Source organism: Sceloporus undulatus, chromosome 6 (assembly GCF_019175285.1).
Source record: "Sceloporus undulatus isolate JIND9_A2432 ecotype Alabama chromosome 6, SceUnd_v1.1, whole genome shotgun sequence".
Taxonomy (NCBI): domain Eukaryota; kingdom Metazoa; phylum Chordata; class Lepidosauria; order Squamata; family Phrynosomatidae; genus Sceloporus; species Sceloporus undulatus.
In genome coordinates, this window is record NC_056527.1 from 66,224,344 (window position 1) to 66,249,830 (window position 25,487).

Below are 25,487 nucleotides of genomic sequence, written 5' to 3' on the forward strand. Positions count from 1 at the left end.
TTTCCCCCCTCCCAATATCTTTATATTGTGGATGAAAATGAGGATAAGCTTTAGCTAGATCCATGATGTTAATTCTACGCTGCCAACAATAATGTCCTCATACAAACCTACTAGAGCCCTAAGATCTTCAGGAGAAGGCTTTCTCTTGGTCCCACCACATCATAGGACCTTATCAAACAAGGCACTTACCACTGCCCAAACGTTGCAGAAGTGCCAGAGGTGGGATCATCCATCGTGCTTCTCTAACATAATTGAGGCTTCTCATTTACCTTCTGTCACTGAAGCATTTGTGGGGAAGCCAGGAGAAGCCATTTTTTTCAACGACAGGATCTTCTGTTATTGGAAAAATGGCTTCTTCTGGCTTCCCTGCAAACGCTTCAGCGATGGAAGAACTGGTGAGGACACAAGAGAGAACCTTCTCGGTGGCTGCTCCCATCCTTCACCTTCCACGAGAGGCCAGGCTAGCCCACCCTTCTTGCCTTTTGCTGGTAAGTAAAAACTTTTTTATTCAGGCAGGCTTTTAAAAATCATGACAGGGTGGCTTTTATAAAGGTTGCATGTTTTAGTTATGTTCTTAACTTTTGTATGTTTTAATGTTAATTTTATACTGTTTTAACTGGATTGTTTTAATTGTTTTAAATTTAATTGTTTTTACATTTTTAAATAAAGTTTTAAAAATATTTTAATCTTGTGAGCTGCCTTGAGTCCCTTTCTGGGAGAAAGGTGGCATAAAAATGAAATAAATAATAATAATAATTTTGAGCTGAGAAAAAAGTTGTATATCAGTACATTAAATAAAAAGGTACTGTTGAGATAATGCAGTTATCAAATGACTTTTCTACCTTTTCCCATTGTTCCTTCCTGTTTTCTGATATTCCAATGCTATGGAAATGTTAGGACTATGACAGAAAGGGAGAATTAATTTTAATAGTACAGCACGCCTGCATAATACGCGGGTGTGCTATATGCGGCTTTCAGCTTATGCTGAAACCTGTGTGGCAAAGAGGAAATGGTGCATGCACCCACAGTGCGCGTGGTGCATCATGCTGTGTGCATGAGCCCCATTAGTTTCAATGGGGCTCAAGCACGTGCGGAGCTTAGAAGGGATCCCTGCATAAGGCAAGGGTGCACTGTATATAGTTGTATCCGCATTGCAGAAATAATTCAGTTTCACACCACTTTAATTACCATAGCTCAATGCTATGGATTTCTGTGAATTGTAGTTTGTTACAGGACCAGAGCTCTCTGACATAGAAAGCTAAATGTCTCACAAAACTCCAAATCCCAGAATTTCATAACACTTTGCAATGGCAGTCAAAGTGGTATCAAACTAAATAAACAAATGATGCATAACAGTTCATTTGACTGATCTGTTTTTGAGAGATGTATTTGGCTTCTATGGTGTAGGAATTACTTCATGAAGATGTGCTCCCATGTGGTTGCCTATGAATGACACAACTGTATGGGCAGGACTAGTTACTTGCATCATCATTCATTTGTCACCTTCGCTTTTGGCTAGGTGCTGAGAAAATACATACCTAATTGATGCAGTGTCTCACACACTGCTATTAGTTGCATATAACAAAGCATCGCTTGTTAAACAAAACACATGTATACTCATTATTGTTATTGGTGCTGTTTTGTACTACCTCTCCCTGAACCACTGGGGCTAAGAGCACATATCCCAGACACATAGTCTTTTGAACTCTGTGTGCTTTCTGTTGTTGTTAACTGCCTTTGAGTTGATTTTGACTCATGACGACCCTGTGTATGAAACCTCTCCTAAAAACCCTTTCCTCCACTAGTCTGTTCATGTCCTGCAAGCTCAGGGCCATGGCCTCCTTGATTCATTCTCTCCATCTGGTGTGCTGTCTTTTTCTCTTCCTACTGCTCTTCACTTTTCCTAGCATATTGTCTTTTCTAGTGAAAAATCATGCCTTTTCATGATGTGTCCAAAATAAGACAGCCTCAATTTAGTTGTGTTCTGTTCTAAGACCCATTCATTTGTTTTCTGTGCTATCCACAAAACTCTTCTCCAACACCACATCTTGAATCAGTTGATTTTCTTCCTATCAGCTTTCTTCATTGTCCAGCCCTTGCAACTGTACATGGCGATGGGGAATATTATTGCTTGGATGAGCCTAACTTTAGTGTTCAGTTTAATATCTTTAAGGATTGTATCTATTTCTTTTATAGTTGCCCTTTCCAGTTTTAGATCCAAAACAAACTGCAGAAATAATCCAGTTTCAGACCGCTTTAACTGCCCTGACTCAGTGCTAGGGAATCCTGGGAATTGTAGTTTATTGTGGCACCAGAGCTCTCTGCCCGAGCAGGCTAAATGTCTCACAAAACTACAGTTCCCAGACTTCCCTAGTACTGAACTAGGGTGGTTAAAGTGATCTCAAACTGGATTATTTCTGCAGTGTGTTTTGGACCTTACTCTTCTTCTTATTTCTTGTTTGGAAGTCTACCTCTTGTTTGCATTTTAGTGTTTATTGGTTAATTTATGCTAAACTTTGAAAGTTGGTGGGTGGTATGTGTGTTTGTTTGGGGGTGTTTTGTAGTCATATGCCACTCCAAGTGACATTTGGGAAATTTAATGAGTGACTGGATGTGTGTGTGCTGCAAAATAAATACATTTTAAAAATAAAATTAAAGTTGAAGTATTTTATGTATGGAATACACAGAGTCCAATGTCTTATTAATTATTTTCATCTACTTATTGATATGTCATTCATTTAAAGATGCAGCACATTTCTGAAATGAACTGAAGTTATGGGACAAGTTGATTGAATATATTCTAAATTTTCTAATTTCTATCTATACTGAAATGAATAAATTGGATTATGGTTAGGTGAAAATAGGTGGAATATTGTGAACCTCTTGTATAATGCTTGGTTCTGTATGTGTTGCTGAGATGTGTGGGAGCCATCTGGTGATGCTTGTATGTGTGGCTGGGTGTAGGTCAACCAGTGAGGAAGTAGGTTCAGCATAGGCTTAAGAAACTACTTCACACAGTGTATAATTGTGGAATTCCTGCCAAAAGGTAATGATTTTTAGTGCAGTCTGACAATTCATGGAGAGTAAGTCTAAGTTATTCATTGACCCAGTTCTCCCATCACAATAAATAAGGGTTCTAAGGAATCCTGGGTTATCACTTAGTTAATGCATGCTGCCCACTTGTAGTAGAGTATACAAGTCAAAAGACTGCTAAATTAGTGTAATTATAACATTTAAAGTTAAGAAAAACTACTTAAGTTTCTTGAAATTTCACTTGAGTCTTCATGCATTCTAACAGCAGAGATAGCAAAATGTTGTGAACATGGTATTAATTACAGTATATCCTACTAGTAATGATGAAAACTTTCTTTAATTTGACACTCTTTTTGCCACGTTTTTCATATATCTGGAATATTGTGTTTAGTTCTGGGTGCCTCATTTTAAGAAGGATATAGACAAGTTGGAGCAAGTTCAGAGGAGGGCAGTGAGGATAATAAGAGGTATGTTGAACAAAACATATAGGCAAGGTTGAAGGAGCTGGGCTTGTTAAGCGTGATGAAAAGAAGACTGAGGGGTGACATGGTTGCACTTTTTAAATACCTCAAGGGCTACCAAAGAAGGAGGGTGCCTGTTTGTTTTCTGATGTTCCAGAGGGTAGATGATGATGATGATGATGATGATGATGATGATAGAGTATTTATACCCCACTCTTCAGTCACAAAGGCTCTCAGAGCGTCTTACAAATTATTAACCTGACAGTTCCCTGCTCTTAAATTTACAATCTAATTATGACAGGGCAAACAAGGAAAAGGTAATGGCAGTGGGAAAGGCGATTATTCCAGCAGATACTGCTAGTTCTTCTCTTTCGCAAACACCAGAGTAGTTAAGATGGAGGGAGGGCCCTTCATCTCTTTCTGGGAGATGGGAGATTTCATGGGAGATCTGTATTCCATTCCACTACAAACAAACAAACAAAACCATAATAACTACCATGGCATTGGGAGGCAGGGCATGGGAAATCAGACAGTGTATGCAAAACTGCAGGATATCAAACCACAACCTTCAGAACTAGCTCTAATAGTTGTAAGTTACAGGAGGGTTGATTTCAAGTGAATATTAGAAGGAACGTCTTGACAGTGAGGGCGGTTGGCAATGGAACCAATTGCCTACAAAGGTGGTGAGGTCTCATTTTCTTCATGTCTTCAAAAAAGAGGCTGGGCAGCTACTTGCTGAACATGCTTTAGCTGGGAAGCCTGCATTGAGCAAGGGATTGGACTATTGGCACATGAGGCCCTTTCTAGGTCTATGGTTCTGTGGGTTGGAACAGACAGGCAGGAAAAAGCATTTCAAATTTGCTTTTTCCGAAAAGAGTTTGAACTCTCACTGACTGCACAGGCCACTCTCAAAGTGACCTGAATGTGCACAGCCTGAACGCACAGCACAGCATCAAGCTGCACTGCTGGATATTTTTTTTGTCACCTCCCTAGCATCCATGCACACCATCACACAAACACACTGCTGGCAAATTCCTGCTGCCTATGTGCCATCCCATTGGATGGCTGCCCCTTTGATCAGCCACACAGTCACACCTGCAATCCTCCACTGGTACAGGGCATCAGTGTGCCCAGTAAAACACTGGCAAAGCACAATCGTGGAGACACCCCCCCCCCCCACATGCCTTCTTCATCCCCCCCTTCACCCCATGCCCCCTCTTGGACTGTCTGTTTTGTGTATGGTGTAATTACAGCCATTGGTGGTGTCACACTTCCACTTTTTTGCATTACTGCCCCAACTGCTTGGGTACAGCTACTGTGTCATTTTATAATGTGCAATGGCACCGGTGTATTTATATCCAGTTTTAAGGTTAGGATAGATTGTTCCTTCAGAACTGCTTTTGCATCGGGACATTTATATGCAGAGATGAAGGTGCACATTTTCCCAGCTTAGTCAGAATATTCTGAGTTCTTCCTGCTCCAGTTTTTATTCTTGGAGTGCGGTTTTGATGATGTTTCTTTCCAGTTTGGAGGTGTGCACTATCTAAACCAGTGATGTCAAAACTCTGGTCCTCCAGATGTTTTGGACTTCAGCTCCCAGCATCCCAGACCATTGGATAAGGTGGCTGAGGCTTCTGGGAGCTGGAGTCCAAAACACCTGGAGGACCAGAGTTTGGACATCACTGATCTAAACGCTCCACCTCCAAAGCAGTTTGAAACTACCTTATCTGACCCATGTGTTTTATCCCTATATTAAAGGTATGGTTAATTCTTAAAATATTATTGTTATAAATGAAGCTACAAAGTTCTGAACCTCAAATAACTCCTGAAATATAAAGAATCTGTTTACTTTTGCAAGTTTATAAAGAACAGACCATAACAAAATATCCAATAGAACACATAGAAGCAATGGCAGACACATCTCAAGAAGCTCAAAAGTCAGGTGTTTTATTAGTAAAACTAATTAAATTACAACCTTGAGATATTTCTCTTGTTTCCTTTGGGGAGAAAACATTGTTTAAAAAATGAAACAACAATATTATTAAAATGGCAACGCCAAAAAATATTCTGTCTAGTCATCCATAGTGCTAAACAGAGATATAAGCACTCATTCTCATAAAAAGAAATGGAAAAAGGAAATCAGGAATTATAGTGATACAAGATATTATACCTAGGTACAGTATGGTATTAATTAAATCATATTATAATGTTTACCACCTATGTAGTTTTTAATAATAATGTGAGAAAGTAACTATATAAAATATTTTCTTTACTTATCTTAAACATCTTTATTCTTCATTCTAAAATGAATTTGTTTAAATTTTTGAGACAAAAGAGCTCCAGAAGAAAAAGGAAAAAATTCCCTACCATTTTTTTCTGGTTTTTCTCTGAGCTTTTACATCTTCTCAGTATTAGGAACAATAACTAAGGACCCAAACAGACAGGCCAAAATAAAGCTGCTTTGGGTCGCTTTGGAGCTATGCTGTTTAAATGACACATGCATCTTAAGAGGCCAGAAGCTGCACCAAAGATGCGCTCCAGTCCTTAGGAGCAGCTTCCAGCCTCTTGGGACGCAAGCATCATTTAAACATCATACCTCCAAAGAGACCCGAAGCAGCTTTATTTTGGCCTGTCTGTGTGGACCCTAAGTATAGCTAACCAATGGCACTACCTTTCCGCAGTGGTGGGATTGCGTGTTGCTCCTGTGAGGAAAGAGGCTATGCTGACAGCAGCAGTGTTAATAGTATGGTCTCACGTGTCAGACAGGGTTTTACTGAGGAGCCAGACTAAATGTGCCAATCCGCTATTGGGTAACAGCAGTAGTGGCACCATAGCTAATGCTTGTTAGTACTGTGCAAAGGAAGGTGTGGTAAACCCTTTTGATGATCTTTTACCATGAAAACCTTATGATGAGATAATCCAGAATTAAACAAGAGGTAGTGCAGAAGATGAGACTCCTCAGGTCAGAAAGCATTCAGGGAGCTACTGGAATAGAGCAAAGGACAATTACAAGGAGCACTGTCACTAATACAGGTCAACTCATGCCATTCAGTTTAAATGCTCAGAAGTGAAAGGAAACTTTGAAACTGCACAGCACATATTATAGGAACATGTAATGTGAGAAGCATGTATTGGGAAGCTGAAAGAAGAAATGGAACATATAAACATTGCAACCCTTGGGGTGCGTACATTAAAATGAACAGGAATGGGACAAACCAAATCATAATAGTATACTGTACCTATTAAATATTTCTTTATGCCTATATAAGGATGGGGAGAGGCCTTTTTTCAATTATGGTAAAGTTGGATTTCTCCTTTAAAGCTTTACTTATAGTATTTCTAACATATAGTGACACCCAAAAAGAACATTATTAGGCATTCAGGGCTATCCTTTTTCTGCTATAGGAGTTACAAAGGGAGGGAGAACTGACCTCCCCTGTGAACTTTATACAGATCTCAAATGTTAAAGATTGTTCATTCATACACACATTTATATCCTTCCTCATAGGAGCTCAGGGTGGCTATTATAAAATAATAGAAGGCAGGAGACGGGCCTTGAGTACTCTAGATGTTGTAGAATCAGTGAAGCTTTGCAACTATTGACCTAGTTAGCATTTTGGTTGGGAGACCACAGAAAGCTCAATACAGTGGTACCTCGGGATACGAAATACCCAGCTTCGTAACCCGAGGCACCACTGTACAACCTTAAAGTATGAGTATAATAAATAAGTGTTTACAAGCTTTTACAAGCTTATAAAATGCAGAAACCATGGCAACCAAAATGGGGGAGTTGTGTTGTCTGTCATTAGTGATAAAAGAAATATCTAATATGTCCCTTTGTTACTGGTCTTTGGATTGTCAACCTCTGGACTAACTCCTGTCTGGGTCACCCTCATGCATAAATTAGGGGCAGATTTTGGGGTCACAGGTGATTTTGCTATGACCTGTGGATAAGACAAAAGTAAAACTTAGAGGTATGTAACAAATTTTTCCCTCTTCTTTTATAAATGCATAGAGGGAAATACTTAGGAAGAGCTGAAGAGAAGAAGGGGATCTGTTTATTTGAGGGGTTACAATTGTGTGTGAGAGTGTAAATGACATTGCTAAACCTAAAATGCTTACATCTATACAAATACAGAGAGGGAAGAAAAAGTATGAGAATGTGGCCTTTTTTCATTGTATTTAGTTTTTATCATTTTTATGTTTTATCAAGTAATTACTCTGCTTCAATACATTGGTGACTATGTGCTAAAGCACCTTATTTTTGTGCCATTTTTAATAGACTCAACCCTAATTGTTTCTGTTGTTCAGTATAAAAAGGAAAAAGGTGGGTTAAAATTAAATATTGGATTCTATACAGACATTGTGAAAAAATTCAGACACTGAGGGGGGGGAAAGAGTGGTAAGAATTACCGTCAAACCACAGCTAGTTTTGGATAAAATGTTTGCGAAAAATGTTGAACTGCTCTTCCTTTTTGTGGTGCAGGAACCTTTCCCTATTTTTTGCATGTTATTTCTGTCTCTGGTACCAAATTTCCTGATAAAAAGGTAATGCCCAGGAACACATCTGCTTTGTTAAGTGAGGTATACCCTTTATACATAAATATAAAAATATGTCTCTGTATTTATATGTCACTTTGGGATACATACTGAGTTAACCTCATTGAACTTTTCCCCAGGAATTGATGCACTTACAATTGACGAGTCATTATGCTGCTCCACCTGTGTAGTGTTAAGGTCAGTGTGTTTTTTGATTATAAAAACCATCCATGTCATTCCATTATAAATCCACAACCATTCATAATGGAATGTGCCATAGCTCAGAGCTGGTTGCAGGTGCCCTGCGTTCACATTATTCAAAGGTCTGATATAAATAGGGGTGTGACACTTTGGGTTTGGGAGACACGTTGAGCTCTCTCCCTTTTTCTGAGTATTCCATTGCATTTTCCCTATGGATTATCCTGAACCTTTGGTTTTCCACAGCCAAGACCCATTTGTAACTTTTGAAGGCCAGATGTTGCTGTAGTGTGCTCCTGGCTGAAAAATACATTTGGTCAGTAGAGCCTATTAAAAAAAGCAGAACGAAACAGATGAGAGTCACTTAAGCAGTGGCTTGCTTCTGGATGAAGATAGATATGCATTACAGAGTACAAAGGAAATAATTTTCTGTATTCTGAGACATTTGTTTTCAGAGCAAATAGTGTGTACTCAAATAGTTTTTACAACATTTGCTTTCAAATGTTACTTCTTGTACTACAGCTTTCAGAACCCCTCAGCCAGGCTGGCCATGGTAGCTGCAGGGGTTGGGGAGCTGTAATCTAAAAAACATAACTTTTCAAAGGCCTGTTTGCTAAGATAACTCATCCCTTCCAGTTCCCACATTGTTTGTTTGTCTGCTCTTCTCTTGCCAACAGTGGGTGCTTTAATATTATTGGAGCACCATAATTGCTTCTACTCAGACTTCCAGGGCAGGCTCCCTGGGAAACCCTTGCACCAAAAAGGTTCCCCATTCTAGCATTCAGCCGGCTAGAAAACTGATTATTTTGAAATGACATTTAACCATATCTGTTTACCTTAACTGTATTTTTATATGCTCAACTGTTTTATCAGTGTCTCCTCATCAATGAATTTCTACAATTAGACATGGCACTCATTAAACATGCAGCGAGAGGCAACTTGAACATTACAGTTGCTGGTACGCGTACTGAGCCAAATACAGATAATGCACCTGCCACTCATATCCATGTGGCATTTGTCTACACTCACCCGGTTGTTAACCTTGACTTGATTCAAAGTCATCACAGTGCATAAAGCTGCCATCACAATGTGCACGATATATGAGCTTTGAAGTATATCAACTTTGGCATGAGTAGCGTATATATGAATATCTGGGAAGTACTGAGCGTGCAGTAGATGCTTGTTCCTGTACACACATTTTTGCCAAGCTTAGGGCTTCCAAATTACTCCGCATTTGTACAAACTCAGAACGTGTGCCTGTGTTTTCCATGGTGCTATTTCTGTCTGTGAAATAAATTATTTTGTGATTTGTTAATTACTATGTTCCCTTTTGTTGCTGAATCTGTGGAACAGTTTCTTTAACTGGAAGAAACAGATTTCATAGAAATCTGCCATGTACTTTAAACATATGAACAGCTCACCGTATTCTTCAGTTGTATGATGCATATGGAATTTTTTAGTCTGGCAGTCAAACAAATGGGAATTCTTGCAATTAGTGATGGCCAGAGGCATACATGTTAGAGAGGCAATGAATCTGTTCTCAATTTTTGTCTCAGCTTTAAAGGAGCTAGTTCAGGTGGTGAAAACAAAATAAATTCAATACCTTGGATAGTTCCTTTAAAATTCATCTTAAAACACAGCATTGATGTATAAGGGACCCAGCACCAGTGGTGCTCACACGATCTCTTTCTTTCAGGAGGAATATTTATTATTTGTCTGTGAGAACAGAGTGGTACTGTAGTTTTTGAAGGAATATATGCTGTCACATTAGAATGATAATTGATTTCTATATTTTTATTGAATTCTATACAATACTCATAGTTGTTAATGACTTCTCTTGGCCTATGAAATGTACACAAAAATGAATAAATTACATAAGCATAACTGGTCCCAGTTCAGTGAGGAATTACACTGTTTCATTCTCTGCACCTTTACTGCTACAGTGTTCTTAAACAATAATTCCAGATTGCTGTTCCTGAGCATTTACCTTAGATAATTAAAATCCTTACCAACAGTAATGGATATATGGCTGCTGTCCAGTGTTGGTGCCTGTCATCATGGCCCATGTTCCCATAATGTCTAGCACTGTCTGTGCTTGTACAGTACTATTATTATTTTATTATTAACTTTTATTTATAAATTTACACAGTGCTGTACATACAATATTTTAGTTAGACGGTTCCCTGCCCTCAGGCTTACAATCTAAGAAGACATGACACAAAAGGAGAGGGGAGTGATGGTGGGAAATGGGATCAGGTCCAGCAGTTCTTCTCCACCTCCCTATGTCATCTGTAGGCAAGTCCATTGAACTTTACTTCTCTGTCTCTTGAGGTATACCTCTTATTTCTTAGCATATCCTCATTGATCATTGCCGATTTCTTCATCTGAATTCAAGACATCCCTGAAAACATTTATTAATAAAATAAATAATAGACTGCAACTCCCCAAATTCCTCAACCTATTATGTTAGTAGCTAGGAAATTGCTCCATTCCTGTCTTGCTGGTCTACTGGTCAGATGCAGGTATGGTTTCACAGAGCAAAGACAAATACTGTACTAATAGATGGAGTGGGAATTTTTTAAAGTCCACAAGTTTATTATTTACAGCTGTACAATGTTGGCCTAGCATGCGTGCTAGATCCAGGGATTCTGTTGCCTTATGCAAACCTGATCCCACCGGCTAGGATAACCTTTCACTGACACCTAGGAAATCCCAAACCCAGTATGTGTCTTCCTTGCTGCATACATGCTGCATGTAATCCTGTTTCCCCACACTTCCAAAGTGTCTTGAGATTTCCAAATGTCTAGGTGATGGACAAAAAGCCCTGTATCCCCCCCAAATCAGATCCAGCCCATATAAATGGCAAATAATGAATTACATAAATAATTGAACAAAAGGGTGAGAGAATGGGAAGACAGTTGAAACCTGAATACTAGATGAACTCTGCAGAAAGCACTTTTTAGCCTACCCTGCCCCAACCAAACTGGAGACAAACCTATGCTTCCTAAAGAGATCTTGCAGGGATCTTGCAGCACTGTTGAGACTCACTGGAAGTTAGAGGTTGGTAGCATAAGCTTTTGAAGATTTGAGCCTATTTCCTCAGATGCATGTGATGGAGTGGAAAGCCCAGGGACAGACCAATATAGCAGTTTGTGTCTGTAGAAAGCATATGCTGCCAACTTCAATCTTTCAGTTAGGGCCAATGCAGACCAGTAGAAGGAGCAGCCAGAAGTAGCTCCCAGCCTAATCACCCAAGGGCCACAGCAAACACATGCTGCTGCTCTAAGGGCACCTCCTGCCGCGAACTCAAATAGGAGCAGAAAAGGTCTCCTCCTTTTGGGGCCAGTTTTGGGCTGCCTTAGGCTGCTTCCAGGCACTCCAGGGTATGCAATGTGTAAACGCCATGCGCCTGGAGCAGCCGGAAGTCATCCTCATCTGCCCATTTGTTTTGGGCCTTAGTCTCAAAGGTGCTACAAGATCCCTTTGCATACTGATTTTCCAGACTAACATGGCTATGGCCCGGTACAGACCGCCCAAAAAGGGCAGTCTTCTGGCATCTAGTTTTGCTCTGTGGGGAATCCGCAGCCTCCAGACCGCGGGACTTCCCCGCAGAACAAAAAGAACCTGCAAAAAGTGGGTTCTTCTTGCGGTGCGATTATGACGCCGCAGTGCGTCAATGGCGCACTCGTGACGTCATAATGGCACCACAATGTGCGGACGCTAGGCGTCCTGCACGTAATAGTGGCAGTGCCCATCTGTACAGGGCGCCATCATTTTTACGCCCTCGTCAAGTGCTAGGGTTGAGGCATGCCCTCGGCCAAACCTTAGCACATGACGAGGGCGCCCAATAGTCCCGTCTTTACCAGGCCTATATCTTTGAATTCTAGCACTATGTTTCCCAAGTCAGACTGGGAGGGAGTCCCGCCCCCCAGACACTGATCGGCTATCATTGGGGGAGCCAGAGAAAAGGCTTCAGGAGAGACCTGTAGCATGAATGAGGGAAGATAGAAGTTCACTGCCATGCTAGCCACCCACAAATGGCAAATGGACTCTGAGGTGAGCCTGGAGGTCCTTGCTTTCCTACCAACACATATATCCAAAGATAGCCTTTGGCTCAAAGGAGACTGTGCTTTCCTGTTGAAAACGATTAGCAAACAGTATTTGCATTCCTCACATGGAAGTAAATCCCCCAAATGGAAGTAAACCACTCTAAAAGTTAGTGCTCTTAGCCTTGCTACTTATGAATAACATGGGTAAAATCAGCCTGTAAAAACTACACCAAAATTAACTGCCTCGGGTGGCTACATAAAATTCATCATAATATTATAAACATATATTTATTACAGATTTGTTCTGCTTTTAAAATAACTGCTTTTAAAATAGTGAAAATGAGCCCCAGGTCCACATAGGACCAAAACACACTACAGAAACAACCCAGTTTGAACTATTTTAACTGCCCTGGCGCCGAACTAGGGAGTTCTGGGAAATATAGTTTCTTGTGGCCCCAGAGCTCACTTACAGAGAAGGCTAACTGTCTCACAAAACGTACCGTTGCCAGGATTCCTTAGCATTGAGCCAGGGCAGCTAAAGCGGTCTCAAAGCAGGTTATTTCTGCAGTGTGTTTTGGACCATAGTTCACAGTGGCAGATTTAGAGGATTCAGTGCACCTAGTGAGTCCTATGTGAGAAGGAACTTCTGGGGGAAGGTCAGCTCCAGCAATAATACATTATTAAAACCCTGATGTTATTAATTTTTCATGAGCTTCTATCTGATTCTCAAGCATTTATTTATTGTCTTCATTACTGAATCCAGCTGAAGCTTGATTTCCTATATTGGGAGAAAGGCAAAATATACAGTAAGTAAATAATAATAATAATAATAAGAAGAAGAAGAAGAAGAAGAAGAAGAAGAAGAAGAAGAAGCACTAGCACCAAACAATTGCAGTTTCACACCCACTGCAAATAAGAACGGGAAAGAACCCCACCACTGGTATGTGAAGGTACCAACTGTCCTTCAAGAACACTGCCTAGCAAAAACTACCCATTTGTGTAAGTGGCAGATTCAGAGCGTACAATGAGTAATTTCCAGTACTCCAGAAGTAGAGCTAGTAGCACAGAAGGCACAGTAATGTCTTGTCAAGACCGGAAGGCACAGTAATGTCAGTAAGAAGCCTTTCTTCCCTGAGCCTTACTTGGGAGGAGGAAAGCAACCAATATGTGCTCTAGATTTGAGCTCTGGTGGTAGGCTAAGGCAGGAGCAACCGTGAAGTTGTGCATTTGGTGCCTGCTGATTGCTGGTGAAACACCTGACTAGACTTGGAATTCTGTAACATGCAATTCTGTAGCTCCACAACTCATGTTATTTTGTGAACCTTGAATTTCCAAAGAAAGTATTCAAGGAAGCTCCTTCACCTACTGATTCCGCGTATCAGATATCTAGTGCAAAGCAATTCATGCCAAGACAGCTGCGTTTATCTCCATTAGACTTGATGGAAATGTATTTAACTACATTCTGTAAACACTACTAATTTAAACAGTTTCACCTTTCAGAGAAAGAAATCCTCGAAATTTTATTTCTGAGATTGCTGGCACTAGTAACAATTCTTAGCATTTTTACATTATTAATATTATTAATATTATTATTACAGTATCCATGAGTGTTAAATGGTTTCAAACTGGTTTATATTGCTCAGTTTAGATACTAATCAAGGGTTCCCTAACAACTAATACCTGGCAATTTCAACATTTCCTGTCATTGTTTGGAGGAAATGGATGTAACTAATTTGCAATTAGTTTATGTGTATAATAGAGACATGTTCTATTTCTCCTCAGCAAATTGATCAGAGAGCAAAGATGTAATAATAGTCTGTCTAGCTCAAGGTCAGGGAAAACACTTGATTGTATATACAAGTTTTGTGTATGTGTTCTTGCCTGTCTTGATTCATAGCACCCTGTCCATGTCTTAGCAGGCAAGACAGTAATCCTGTTTTAGAAGGTCAGTGAAACAATGTAGTCCCTTAACATACGATTTAGGAAATCCCAAGCTTCAGCATTTCAAGTGGTACAATGAATGACCAAGGACATCATACATCTTACGTTGCTTTCAGGGCTGCCAGAGTAGCAGCTCTATTTATGGAGCATAAAAATGGAAATGTCTTCTTTATTATTAAACACCTCCCTCTCTGCTCTGGAGAGTGAGATGGTTCATCTGAAGACTTGACACTGCAGCATATGAGCTGTCAGATACAGATGCTGCTGCAAAGCAGCAGTGGGCCAATGGGGGAGAGTACTGAATCTTTCACCATCTCACTGCCTTTATTTGTTTATTAATTTTTTTATCCCTTCTCTCAGTTGTAGTAATGCAACCCTATATGTTTTAACTAAAATATAAACCTCACTGAGCTCACTGGGACTTAACTAACATACACATGTGTATAAGAATGCACTGTTAAGGGTCTCAGAAGTGGTGAATGGATTTTTAAAATGTTGAACAAGTTAACAACATAAAAAAAACCTCAATAAGTAGACAGCAATAAAGTCAAGCACCATTAAAAACTAGAGAAAATAATGCTTTTGTTTGTCAGGTAAACACAACGTAGGTCTCACCGACTGATAGCAAATTGCAAAGATGACGTGTCACAAATGAAAAGAATTGGTTTTCATTGTCATTCATTACAGAGTACTTGGAAGAAGCTCTTAATTGTGTTTAGAAACAGACAGTTCTTCAAGTATTTATTATTTATTGATTTCTAAAATGTATTAGCCTCCCTATAGCAACAGACAATTAAATACAATATAAATCCAAATAATAATTAAACTATTTAAAATTATCAGCAATAAATTAAAACTGGCAGAGACAAAAAGAAGCATTACATTAGCAAGAAAATCTATAATTATGTTGGAAATCAAACTATTTCAAAAAACTAACATGGAAGGTGAAACAGAATACGATTAAAAGGCCTAAGAGAATGAAATGTGCTTTTCACACAAAGTAACAAAGTAAATGCCAGGCAGTTTTCTCTGGAAAGGATATTTCTTGATTGGGATGAGAGCACTACTAATGAAAAAGCCTGTGCCTTTTAGTGCATGAGCAGGGCTCTAATTTTAATCTCAGGGCCCAAGGGGAAATATATGGGAAGATGTGCTGCTTCAGATCCTGTGTCTCCAAACTCCGAAGAACTTTATAGGTTAACATAACTAAATTTGAACCAGAAGCAAAAAAGAGAGAGTCAGGGTGTTGTGGTTCTGAAGTAGTATGATTGTAATGCCCAGTGCCTGCCAGTATTATAGCAGCCATACCTTATACCAACTGAAGATACTGGACTGTTTCCAAATACAGCCTGACCTACAGTACAATGCAGTCATCTGAATTGGAAGTTACCTAGGTTATAAGATAATTGAAGTCAGGCCATGTCTGTGCCAACTGTGGGTAGTATACCAGCCTAAGCTGGTAAAAGGTGCTTATGCTACATACTTGTGCAAAGATGGGTCTATAATGATTACCAAGCATTTAACACTATCATTTGGAGTAGTGCAGCCCCTTCCAGAACAGGCTGAACACCATCATGCTCAGTGGTATTGAAAACCACTGAGAAATCTAAGAAAATCAATATGGTTGCACACTCTGTCTCTCTCCCAGCAGATGTCAAGGCAAGTTCAGTGTTGAAGCCAGGCCTAACCACCAAAGATAGATCTAGAAAATTAATTTCATCTTAGAGTTTTCAGTTTAGACTCTTAAGCCTTTTCCTTAAGAAGAACATATTTGTGATTAGCCTACTCTGTGACTCCAAGTGTTTAGCGTCTTACTTCTATACATGGGCTCACTTTCCCAACCCATTGCTTTTCTAGCAAATTTGACAGCAATCTGAGACACTGGTCTATTGCCATCCTCTGTAGTCTCAGCATTATCAGAAGCTGAATATTGAAATTTTTGTCCTCAGCTGCTCTCAACATTTGCTGACTAACATCTTTTAATGTTCTGCAGCCGCTTTGAGTTCCAACTTGCTGGGGGGTGGGGGTGGGAGCAGGAAATAATAATAATAATAATAATAATAATAATAATAATAATAATTCTGGTCTCTATTAGTCCTCCAATTTTTGCTACTTTTAAAACTCTGATTATACATGGTAGGAAAAGAGCAGGCCAGCTAGCCTTTCTGGCACAAGTGAGAATCACACAGCCTTCCAGATGTTACTGGACTGCAGCTGCCAGCATTCTTCACCATTAGCTGTATGTCATATGTCATGATATTAGTCATATCATTCCCAGCTCACTGACACTAAAGGTTATGAATAATTGAATTAGGTTTTTGCCAAGCAAAAGTTTCCTGCCATACCCCCATATACAATTCTAGATACTGTTCCCTGTTATTTGGCTACTGCTTCTTGAGTCCCTCCTTTTCCCGTACAGCATAACCCTGGAAAGTCACTGTTTATGTTGTAGGCATGATGGCCTCTGCACATAACCAAATTTAACTGGCTATGTGATACTGTCATGAAGTCAAGTCAGAATGACGATAATATGTGCTTGCCTTATACACAGTTGGCTTTGTGTTGGTGCTCTAAGTCAGTGGTCTCCAAACTGTGCCCTTTAAGAGATTTTGGATTTTAGCTCCCAGAAGCCTCAGCCATATTGGCCAATAGTCTGGGATTCTGGGAGCTGATGTTCAAAATCCCTTAAAGAGCACAGTTTAAGGACCAGTGCTGTAAGTGGTCAATCGTATTTGGCTATGTCAAAGAACTAATTAAGAGTAAGAACAGAAAGTATTTTACTCTCTTTGAAGGAAGGTCAAGGAATGAAATGCTTTCTGATTTCATTCTGAATTGGCTCTGTGACATATTAGTAATATCCTATGTGATGCTGATGAACATTGTCTGCCAATCCTACTCTCTGTTAACTCAGACTCTTAAACTTTTCCTCAGCAACAAATGCTATAATTCAGTTTCTCCACAACTGTGATGAAAGTTGATGGTCACCTCCTGACCCTTGTACGTTCAGTGGAAGATATTAAAGGTGCTTCTATGTTTCTAGAGAGGCCTCTTTCATACTTACCACTCTATTCACCTGTGGACTGTGCTAACAGGTGCAGAGAAAGGTTGGGTGTGTGTCTGTGTAGTCAATGTGCACAATCACTACCTGTTTCTCCCCTGCCTACCCAGTGTATCTGTGAGTTAGAGTGTAAAATGAATTCTTGCTTCTGTAAATTATCCTAAGAATTGGAGAGAAAGTCAGATATTTATTTATTTATTTATTTATTTCCCACCCAATTTGCACTCAGGCAATTGGGGTGGCTTACAGCATTAAAAATGATACAAATCATATCCCCTAACTCTCCCTCCCTTAAAATAGAATTAAACATTTTACACTTTAAAACATGTGAAAAGATAAATAACAATTTAAACAATAGATAAAAACAAACAAACAACAATAGACAGGCAAACAGCAAACGGGATCGATCCATTACTTTCTCTCTTTGATGGCCTGGCGTCTATTCAGGAAAGGTCTGCCGGAAGAGATCCATCATAACAGCTTTTTAAAAGTTGTCTAAGGTGGTTATATGAGGTATCTCACCCAGCAGGCCATTCCATAGTCTGGGAACAATAGCCGAAAATGTCCTCTGGGCAGTTGTAGATAACCTGGTTTTTATTGGTTTGTTGGCGGGGCAGGCGTGCCTGGCTGCATGACTCTTGAGGAATAGGGAGAAAGACACCACGTGGGCAACAAACTTACTCCGCACGTGTTTCGTTGCAACAGTGTTCAATTGGTTCCAAGTTCTTTTCCCCAGTGCACTAACAAAAGGCCAACAGGCCCACAACAACAACAGTCTTTTTACAAGTCCTTAGGTGGACCCTCGGTGGATACGTCTCCCTGAGTGTTGGAGCCTTCTGTGTTGGGTCTTCTCCGTTCCCCAGAATGCTTCTCTTAGGGCTCGTATTCAGCCTTCTCCCGGTTGAGCGGGGCAGGGCCGCACACCCACTTGTCCCCTTTAGGGTCCCACCACTCGTCCTCCAGGTCCCTGGATGGTGGTCTCTCCCACAACTCCTTGTCCGAGTAGTTGTACATGCCCTCCGTCCTTGGGTCCCTCAATTCTACCCCTTGATGAGGGCCTCGCTTCCGGAAGGTAGGCCGGGCCTGGAGCGTGACTGGTACTCCCTCTCTACCGGGGCTCCGCTTTATCTGTCCTATCCCTGACTCGACCGCCACTCCCCGTCCTCCTCTTCCGCGACGTCCTCTGCCTCCCGCGCACCACTCTCCCTCCTCTTTTATCCTCCTCCCTCGGCGTTCCTCCTTCTCCTCCTCTTGCCCCGCCCCTCCAGTTGGCTCCGCCTCCAAACCTTCTCTCCGCATCTGCTGCCCCTCCTCTTCTGCACACCTCTCCTTACTTTTCTCCACCTGACCCACTTCCGTCCTCCCCGTCCTCTCTACACCTGGGTTCACCCCACTACATGGTTGTAGTAGATTTCTCCCAGAGGACCTAAGTGTGAGGGGTGGATTATACACAAGGAGGCGGTCCCGGAGACATTTTGGACCCAAGCCATTTAGGGCTTTAAAGGTAATAACCAACACCTTGCACTGGGACCAGAAACTGATGGGCAGTCAATGAAAAGATCTTAAAATTGGTGTAATATGGTCTCTTCTAGACCTGAGACCAGTCTGGCAGCCATATTCTGTACCGGTTGAAATTGCTAAGGAGGTAGAATGAGGCATCTCAGTGCTTCCCTAATGGTGCGTGTGATTTTTGTTCCCTCCAGGTTTGTTTCCTTTTAGGTGGACAAATATTAGGAATAAATAGCATCATCCTCCATTAGCTTTCTCTTATGTGATGCCAAATGAGATTTTTATTTAATGTTTCTCCACTCCTTTAGCCTGACTCTAGAACTATTCAGAGAAGGGGGGGGGATTACATTATAATCTTTTAAAATTTCATCTTCACATATTCCTGTGAAATATCTTTGACTATGAAATATTCATGGTCAACTGGGCGACTTTCTAGTGGGCGAAGGATGTGAATTTGACTCTACCTGGGCCCCCTGAGAATTATTGTGTGCTGCAAGAAAAATAGTGCATTGTGGGTAAGGGGTGAAACCTCCCCCAGTGAAGTCAACCTGAATGCAAATCATTTGTAGAAACACAAGCTCCTAATTTGACACTAATTACAAGAAGTAGCTTTAAGTGACACAAGGAGGAAAATATAGTTGATTATTAAATGAACATAACATGATTAATTTTCTTGTAAAGAGTACCAGAAGAATTAATGAGTCTGTTGTTATCCCACAGCATTATAAAAGGGCAGAATTGTCAACGTATTTAACAGGGCCATAGGCATGCTGTGTGCCAGAGTCCCAAGACAACTCATACATTTGCTAATATTTCTGTCGTTTGAGCAGTAGCCTGCCACGTTTTTATATCATGTGGAAGGATTAAAAGTGGAGCAGCAAATGTATCTCAAGACTATTTTTTTAGAATAAGTAAAATATCTGTTTTATTTGATGTTAGGAGTTGAGATTGATACCATGGTATGGAAAAATAAAAGAAATAATGTATTTCCCTAGATGTTGGCAAGAAGTCCCATTAACCTCTAGGCTGTGCACTCAAGATTAAATCAGTATTTCCCAGATCTCCCATAATGGAGGCACTTAAAAAGAAAAAGAAAGAAAAATATTAATTTTAAATAATAAAGATTACTCCCCCCCCCCAGCAGTCCACCTGTTCTACTTCTGCAAATAATGCCTCATGGTTGGAGAAGCAGAGATTCAGTCAACAATCTCTCTGTTAATTCTGTAATATGGGAAGTGGTTGCATCACCCAGCACAGGCACACCACAGTGTTTCCCACCTACAAGGTCAGGCTAATTCTGTGGTTAACTGCTTTCGAGTCAGTCTCAACTCACGTTGACCCTGTAGATGAGACAACCCCAAGACTCCCTATTCTTTATCGCTCTGTTCAAATCCTGCAGGTTCAGACCCATGATCTCCCTGATTCAGTCTAGCCATCTAGCATGTAGTCTTCCTCTCTTTCTACTGCCTTCTACCATTCCTAACATTATTGTCTTTTCTAATGAGTAATATCTTCTCACGGTGTAGCCAAAGTATGAAAGCCTCATCTTGTTTCATCTAGTTTTGTCATCTTGGCTTACAGGGAGAGGTCAGGCTTAATATGTTCTAGGACCCAATTGTTTGTACATGGTATCCTAAGCACTCTTCTCCAGCACCACATCCCAAATGAGTTGTCTGCTTTCTTCACTGTCCAGTTCTCACATCTGTACATGGTGATGAGGAATACCATAGCTTGGACAATTCTGACTTTAGTGCTCAGTTGTATATTTTACATTTTAGGATATTATTTAGTTCTTTCATAGCTGCCCTTCCCATTCCTGGTCTTCTCCTGATTTCTTGACAGCATTCTCCATTCTGATCAATGCTTGATCCAAGGTATGGAAAATCTTTCACTATTTCTTTCCCCCCCTCATTATCTAGGTTGAATTTAGATAATGGTCATTATTTAATTGTTTTCTGCTGCTCCAGAGAATAAGACTCGGAGCAATGGATTCAAACTAGAGGAAAAGAGATTCCATCTGAACGTTAAGAAGACCATCCTGACAGTAAGAGCTGCTTGACAGTGGAGCACACTCCCTCGAAGAGTGATAGAGTCTCCTCCCTTGGAGGTCTTTAAACAGAGTCTGGATGGCCATCTGTTGGGAATGCTTTGATTCTGTGTTCCTGCATGGCAGGGGGTTTGACTGGCTGGCCCCTGTGGTCTCTTCCAATTCTAGCAATAGCATTTACATTTTTATACTGCTTAATAGTGAACTCAGCACTCAGTAAGCAGTTTACCATCTGTAAGCCAATTCTATTCTATGATTTTATGGAGGATTTGCATAAATCTGACATAGACGAAAGGGAAATTGAAGCAGTCAAAAATTTGCATACCATGGATCAGTCATTGATCAGAATGGGAATTGCAATCAAGGAGAAGACTAGGACTCAGAAGGGTAGCTAGGAATGACCTAGACAAGATTCTGAAGTGCAAAGATATCTCACTGAATACTAAAGTTAGGATTGTCCATGCCATCTTATTTCCATAAGTATGGATGGATGGTGAATAAAGTGGATAAAAAGAAAATAAATTAATTTCAGATGTGTTTTCTGTGAATGCCATGTTCTGTGGGTACCATGGACAGGTAAAACAACAAATAAATGGAACCTAGAGCAAATCAGGCTCGAACTATCCCTAGAAGCTAAGATGACTTGGGCCTGAAACAGACAGGCATAAAAAGCCAGCTTCCATGTGGTTTGGGGAGATGGCATTTAGAGGATGTACATCCCGAACCCGTGCAGAAGCCACGTTGATTTTTCTCCTGGGCCATAAAAGGCAGCCCATACCCAGCCCCAAAAGGAGTGGATCTTTTCCATTCCTTGCCATGGCCCATTTGGGACCGGCATTGGGATCGCAGTATGTGGTTGCCACAGTCCCATGGCACTCTGGGCAGGAGCGGCCTCTGGCCACTCCTTTCTGCCTGTTTGTACTGCCCCTAAGTTGAAGCTATCATACTTGTGCCACATCATGAGAAGGCATGACTCACTAGAAAAGACAATAATACCTGGTAAGTAGAGGGCACTAGGAAAAGAGGAAGGCTCCATTTCAGGTGGATGGATTCAATTAATCTATGGCTCTAAATTTCCAGGACCTGAGGTGTTTCTGCTGAGGACAGGGTGTCTTGGAGATGTCTCATTCATAGGGTTGCCATTGATTGAAGTCAAATTTCTTTGGCCTTTCCTTTGACACTCTCAGTTTTGAGAACTTACTTAATAAATTCTTACGTTTTAGTAATTTAACATTTCTGTAACTTTGTCCTTTGGCTCCTGTGCTTTGTTAAAGTATTATTTCTATTTTATATAGCTTTCAGTAGTTATACCTAGTGATTCTCATCTTCTGTTTCCTGCTTATTCTGGGCTAATTACCTCCTTGCTTGGATGGAAATATTTGCTTGTACAAAGTTTCATCTGTTTATTGCCACATTCTATGAAATCCATTTCCTTCTCAGCTCATATATGATGCTGCCAGAAGCTCAAGGCATTATGTGCCCGTTTCTACATAGTGCCTGCTTTCTAGACTTTCCCAGTCATAAGATGAAAGGGAAGAAAAGTTCTAGATATCCAGCATTATAATTACTTGTCCAACTTCCCTTTTGTTCTCATTTCCTCATGCTACAACTGTATGTTTTAAACCTTCTGTAACGGCATATTATATTGAAAACGTATCCTTTGCAGCTTTTAAGTTTACACCCACTTACCTGTAAACAGTTTTTGGATGCTAGGTATTATTGAGTTTCTGAATGGAATAATGAGACTTTTTTTATTCTACTCGAAGTGGCTCCCCTCGCCCCGAGCTGCCTTTACATTTGACATGTGTGTAGGAGTGAAAAAGGAGCAAGAGTGGGTAGGTGCAATACTACACAGATGACTATGAGCCAAATAGGTCAGTTTTTGCTCTCATGTACACCCACACAATTTTTCGGCTTGCAGGGATATACTTTGGTCTGTAGGGTTTTGATGAAAATTATAAACGTAGCTTTTGATATCTGTGCCGACTTTTCCCTTTAGATTCAGAGCATTATAAATAATAAACTATGCCTGTGCGTATCGTGCATGCTTATAACATCTCTATTCACACTGCAGGGCTTGCAGATTTTGAATGTACAACACCCATCACTTGAGCTTTGTTCTTGATCAAGGAAGTTGTCAAGAAGAGAATTTAGAGCTTTAGAATAAACTTTGAAGTGTCAGTGGAGTTACAGTTAAGATTCTGCTGCACTGATACCTCCCATAACAAGCTTGTGTTCCCATAGTTTATGAAAACAGGTCACTTTTGGAACATAAAATAACTATGGAGGGGATTTTGTTTCTTATTTTGTATTGTCCCCATGTCCTCCCCCAAATGTCTACCTTCAAGGAATATTTTTTGAATTGACCTGTTTTTTGGCGTATGTATGGCTACAGAACTCCAATATGTTGCAAAAGAGCTTTGGGACATATTTTAGGGCACACACTCATTTCATGTGATACAGTGATAGGCTTGTTGAGTTCACTATTGTGAATTCAAGAATGTGCCAAGACGAACACACCCATCTTGCAACTGTATGTTTCAGGAGAAAGTTAATAGTGGAAGGTAGCATGCCTGCCATTACGGATATTGTCATTCAGGAATCCCTGGTAACTTCCAAGAAGCTACAAGTGTTTTCTGCACACAGTTTGAAAACCTCATGGCTTTTACAGACATCAGGAATTAGTGGCATCCCTGAATAAAAGTATACACACTCAATAAGATGCACAGTGTGTGTCCTGCTAAATAAATGTGATGCACCAGGGACTTAACAAACAGAACACTATTCCAACCGCTTTGCTGACAAACACAAAAATAGAAGAACTTTCTAGTTAGTAACCTGACAACCAGTAATAGACTTGACAGGACACACTAGTACTGAATGTGCTGGTGGTGGTGGTGGTGGTGGTGGTGGTGGTGGTGGTGGTGGTGGTGGTGATGATTTCAGACCCAGAAAGAATTCTCAAGTGGTATACAGCATGTCAGTACAAGGTAAACAATAAAGTATAATCAGTCAGTCAAAACTGAGCATTCAACAATTCTTCTTTCCCACACACCAAAAGGTAGAAACCAAGGGAGTGAGTTCATTAAATAGCCAATAGAGGAATTAAGTGGTGCTGTTACCAACATCTTATCCTAATCATTAAATTAAGAAAGATCCTTAAAAATGACAACACTACACACAGGAGCAGGAGACGTTGCCATGGTATGGTATCCAGTCAATAGTCTTACTTGCATTTGCACTGGAATGCAAACAGTATCACTTCAGGAAGCCTCGGAGCTTCATTGGTACAGTCTAGTGAAGTGTAGTAGAATTTTCATATTTTGGATCTAAATTTCTTATCTAAAAAGTTTGTCTTAGCACTGCTTTATTTATTTTGGATAGCAACTTTTTCAGGGCTCTTTCCAAATTCATCTCACAATTGCAATCCTATATATACTTACTGAGGAATAAGAACAGAGGGCCCTTGGTATCTGCTTGGGTTTGGTTCCAAGACTCAGTGTGGATACCAAAATCTGTAGATGCTCAAATTGCATTATAAATAATAATAATAATAATAATAATAATAATAATAATAATAATAATATTTCTATTTCCCGCCTCTCCCTATGGAGGCGGGATCACATCAATATCAACAATACAAATTACAAGGTGCATAACAGATTAAAAACAGCATTATGTAACAATACTATACAATACAATACTAATCAACCAGTAGTATTGCGGTAGGGGAATTAAAGCATCTAAATCGTCGTCTGTTTCCATATTATCAAATCAGAGTGGGAATATTCAACTATAGCAGGTCGGGTGGATATGCCCGCCGGAAGAGATCCGTCTTTAATGCCTTCTTAAAGGCTTCTAGGGTGGTAATAAGACAGATCTCTTCCGGTAAGGTGTTCCATAATTTTGGGGCCGCGGCTGTAAATGCTTTATGTAGTAACCAAGCTAGTTTTTGCGTATTCCAGCAGATTCTTTCCTGAAGTTCTAAGAGTGCGGGGCAGATTGTGTAGGGAGATGCGCTCCCTTAAGTAACTTGGGCCTGAGCCATATAGGGCTTTAAATATTATATACCATAGCTTAATCAAATGGTGTCCCTTATATAAAATGGCAAAATTAAGGTTTGATTTTTTGAATGGGGGAGGATGGTTGAAGCTGGAGATGGTTGAATCTGTAGATGCAAGACTATTATATTTCAGTTAATATTCAGTAATAGCTGTGGCAGGAATAGAAACAACTGTCAGTTTTGTAGTATTTGCTATGTTTGTCTTAGCATAGAATTTTTCCTACTTCAGTTGTCCAAAGAAGAGACGTATAGATTTTTATAATCAAGTACTTTTGCATTTAAACCAGGAGACATTATAAGCATTCAGAAGAATTATACTGCTCATATGCTTTAGCAATGGGGATACTGAATATTAACATACAAGAGAAATCAGTCCATAAGTCTGATGTTCAGTAGTACCAAAGACTATTAAGCCAATGGCTATTAAATCAGAATAAAGTGCAACTCAGTGAGATCTGTCATCAAAGCACCCATGATATTTTAAAAATATCAAAACAACTGAGTAGGGAATGTACAATTTAGATCAGATTAGCAGTACAAGAGCAGCAGCGTAACCTTTTTTCCAACAATGCAATGCATTACTAAAGTA

At 40.1% G+C, this 25,487-nt stretch overlaps 1 protein-coding gene across 1 annotated transcript in view; it reads left to right on the forward strand.

Annotated features, from left to right (window-relative positions):
• HECW1 (HECT, C2 and WW domain containing E3 ubiquitin protein ligase 1) overlaps nucleotides 1–25,487 on the forward strand; it is a 249,198-nt gene that overhangs the window by 50,592 nt on the left and 173,119 nt on the right. The window lies entirely within an intron of this gene.